This window comes from Lycium ferocissimum, chromosome 1 (assembly GCF_029784015.1).
Source record: "Lycium ferocissimum isolate CSIRO_LF1 chromosome 1, AGI_CSIRO_Lferr_CH_V1, whole genome shotgun sequence".
In the NCBI taxonomy this organism is placed as follows: Eukaryota; Viridiplantae; Streptophyta; class Magnoliopsida; order Solanales; family Solanaceae; genus Lycium; species Lycium ferocissimum.
In genome coordinates, this window is record NC_081342.1 from 52,685,596 (window position 1) to 52,689,871 (window position 4,276).

Genomic DNA, 4,276 nt, shown 5'->3' on the forward strand with positions numbered 1-4,276 from the left:
TTCTAATCATGCATTTCAATATTATACAAGAATACAATGTACATACAAAATAAAAAGTAGGGAAATGGGCTGGTGGGTTTACTAAGCCCACCAGCTGAAATAATGGACAATTATCACCCATGGTTGGGCCTTCATGTTGTTGTTGGACTCGATAAAAGAAGTGTTGGGGTTCGGCCCAATGGAAGCGGCTTCAATGCAGGGTTTGGGCTAATAGGCCTACACGATGAGTGTTCATGCAAAGAAAATGGGGAAAAGGAGAAATACGGTTTGAAGATATCTATACCTAACAAACAATTTACCAAGGAAATTAAATACAAATGCATAACATGATTACGCACTTAGTACACATGCTGAAATATTTGAATGATATTTAAAACAGTCATGGGCCATGACGGACCCAACAATGAAGCATACATAACAATTAGGCCCAAACAGATTCTCAGTGCACAACAATATCACCCAAACAACCCAAGATATCCAGATTATAAACGGGCAATTGGCAGAAATGCCCTTATTTCGGGGTGGACTTTAATTTTTGCCCCTCAAATTGCTGGTCTTTAATTTTTGACCTTCACCTAAAACTCCTAAGTTCCGGGTCAAACCCCCGCTCACTCAAAAAATTTTAAAAAATTCCGCAAGGTAAAACTTGGATTCACAATGCAAAATTTCGCCTACGAATAGGAGTTTTGAAGGCATAAGACAAACTCTAGCTTTAACTTACTAGCTACTTCCTTCTTTCATTTGGTTTCTCCTGAAGGTCTTACTCTTCCATGGTCTTGAGCTTTTATTGGTAAGCTCCATGAAATGCTGTCTTTAATTTCTGTCATATCGTTCTGCTTCTTTACATTTTTGTTTCTTGTCCTTATGTTGTAATTAGTTTTGTAGCTTGCTTCAATACTCATCTTTCATTGTAAAATTTTGTAGCAGCGTATGGTTTACTTTCATGGATGTTGCAGCATGGAAATATCTATGTGTATTTGCAACAGTTAGTATGAATCGTCTGGTTATTAGTGCCTTCTTTGCCTCTGAATAATTCTCTGCCTTGCGAATTCAAGCTCTACCTTGCGAAATTCTGTTTTTTTCTTGACTGATTCGGGGTTCGAACCCAGAACTTAGGTGTAATAGGCGAAGGGCAAAAATTAAAGACCATTGCCTTTGAAGGGCAATCCGCGCAAAAAAAGAGATTATAAACGAGGCAATATTTGTGGGCTTCATGCCCAATGTACTAACACACGAGGAGTTTAAACAAAAGAAGAAGTAAAGAACTAAACGGTCTTGGCCCAATCAACAACATCAAACAGTTGATATGACGTGATATACTTCGAATATACATGATCTACATCCTTTGTATACCAAAGGCATACATGAAGGTATATTTCTGTATATTCCTGGGTATACCATGGCATACCAGTTTCAGATAAAGAAGAGGAAGAAAAGTTTAAACGAAATTCGTATATCAACACAAACCAGCCTAATATACACCAAGTATATTAAGACATATAAAAGACACACTTACCGTGTATACTAAAAGCAGACAAAGCATACATGCACTTATACGCTTAATGTACTTAATGTATACACAACCTTCATTTAAAGCTATCAAAAGGGACACCCAAAGGGAATTTAAGCAAATATTACTTCATTCCTCACAAACAAAACTCTACTAACCATACTCATATCATGCTATTAAATTCAGTTATATTATCAGTGTACACAGTCCAAAAGGAGATTTAGTGAAATGAGTCATTCTCAATCACATACAAATGACATAAATGAAGGATAGCTGGTTTGTCCAGATAGAAGCTTCATATCAAAGGGCAGAACAAAAGAGAGCATGCACACATTCACCACCAAAGAGAGCATGCACACAGAATTAAGCCAGGGAAAACCATACATTTCCCTCTCAACTCCACAGTCTTGTGTATGACACCAAACAACATACAATTATTGCATAAGCTCATGCAAAACAAGCAAGTAGCAGGACAGTCATTTTCAATCTTAGTTGAATACAAGCAGTCTAAAGGGGAAAAAAAGGGGAAATCATGTTCACAAGTAGATGTAAGCCCAAACAGTATGCATGTTTCATAGAGATTTTGGGGTTGGCAAAGCCAACACCCCATATACTTAAATCAACACCACAAGCTCAAACATCTATACCTCCTAAACCGAACACAGACCTTTCAAAGAAAGCAATTTCAACTTATCCATTTACTTAGCTACGTATGAATTCAAGATAAAGTATGCAAATAATACTAGTCTTATGCCATTGTAACATCCAAACCTAAGTTAAAACATCCTAAACATCAAGCTTACTGAACAATTTCTATGTCATTATGGACTTAAAGCTCCACAGATTCTCCATTTAACATGTAATATGATTAAGGAAGTTCCCATAGCCTCATGAACCAACAAGAGGAACCCCAGCAACTAGAGACACCTAGACAAGGCTGAGTATGGTGTACTAAAGCCTCTTCTTGGGCTCATGTCCCTAGGACATCACTCAGTGTCTTCTCACAAAGTAAGTGACACAACCCTTTCACATAAACAGAAAGTAGACCAAGCATACTCCTCTTATTTCTTAACTTCATTATTTCATATGTTCAAGTCACCGTTTGAACTAAAAGAGCAGAATAGAAGTGAAACTGACTCTAATTTTCACTAAGGACTCATCACTTAGTACCTAAAAACTCAAACAACATATATGTATGTCATGAATGCTAATATGTTGTAGGAAATGGGAATAGGGATTATGCTTCACAAATATCCAAACCAACAGTAATAGTTAATTCCAATACTCATGAGTAATCAAATATCATTTGGGGGTTCAACAGAGTTGCAAACAATTCCAGGAGACATACACAGCTTATATGAATACCACATGAAACATGGTGGAATCTAAGCATCCAGATGTCTTCTTTACATTTCCAAATACATATGAATAACAGGCGAGTAAATCCAAAAGAGAAAAAACAGACAAAAACCTCATAACTTCATACAAATGGTCACACAGACCTTCACATTTTAAAAAACATATTAATTGAAACTCAAAGATAACATGTTTATTGTCTCAAACTATTCCTATCATTTGCCCAGAAACATTTCACCATTTATGACCACATAAGACTCTCATATAAGTGATAAGCCCCATACATATTCTATTTTGTTCTATATAAAGAAATTGAAACCTTCATTTCATCTAAGTGAACTAGAAACTTATGCTAACCAGCTTTAGACTCAAGACAGTATCCTCAGTTTACAAAATTCCTCTAAAAGGTACTTCAGAAATTCATACACCATCATCTAGGTTAAAAACATGGTTCCTTTATATCAAATTAGATCTTTCCCACCCTACAATAGATGTTAGCACGCTAAGAAATCTTATTCTATACTTTAGGTCATTCTAGTGTTTTAGTTATCATCTATATGGCAAGCTTTACCTAAAATCATGCTGATCCGTCAAGGGATGTCTAAAAAACGGGATAACGTGTGCTAATTCTTTATAATCAAACCATGGTAAACCAATAACTAAATCATGCTTTCTAAATTATTGAGTAAACAACAAAGAACCTTAATTATATTGAATGGCAAGCATCTAATTCCATTATTGCTACACATTATTAGTTACACTATACCAAACTGGAAAAAAATAAAAACATTCTACTCTAATCTCACATGCTCACTACAATTAAACTAATCTAGCTAGAACTAAAACAATTACACACAGACACATAAACATATAAAAAAATACAAAAAATTTTTTTACTAAAAATAAACAGAAGGAAATAGAATTACCTTTCTCTTGTGCAAACTTTGATCGAGAATGGATTTGGAGACCTTGATCTTCCTCCACACTCGTACTCAGCCACAAAAACAAAAGAAAACTTTAAAACTAAATCCCAAAATTAGAGAAATAGAAAAAGTATCCAATTCTAGTCGGTCATTTTGTCACAAACTCAAAACTCTAAAATTCTTTGCTTGTGAAAGCTTGTGTGTGTCTGTAAAACAGTGGAGAAAGGGTTTCTTTATATAGAACCCCAAAACCCAAATTTCTTTATTGCAATTCGGTGTGGGACAACGGGTTTTTTGAGGGATTCCTCTTGCATCCCCTCCCAACTCAAAGAACCAATAAGAATCGCGGATTCAAAATAGCATAAAGACAAATTTCATTAAGGGATTTCGTCCTTCTTTAGTGTAAATCGCAGAAAAGTGTAAGAGAAAAGAGGGGTTGTACCTTGTTTGGTTGAGTTGTGGTGGAGAGAGGGCAAAACATTAATTT

The 4,276-nt window shown here is 35.5% G+C and overlaps 1 long non-coding RNA gene across 1 annotated transcript; it reads right to left on the reverse strand.

The window, feature by feature from the left end:
- On the reverse strand, positions 1–4,270 carry LOC132055445 (uncharacterized). Its single transcript, XR_009414574.1, has 2 exons — positions 3,793–4,270; positions 1–1,916 (listed from the first exon to the last, which is right to left on the reverse strand). It is a non-coding gene; the product is annotated as an uncharacterized LOC132055445 (long non-coding RNA).
- Positions 4,271–4,276: the final 6 nt, after the last annotated feature.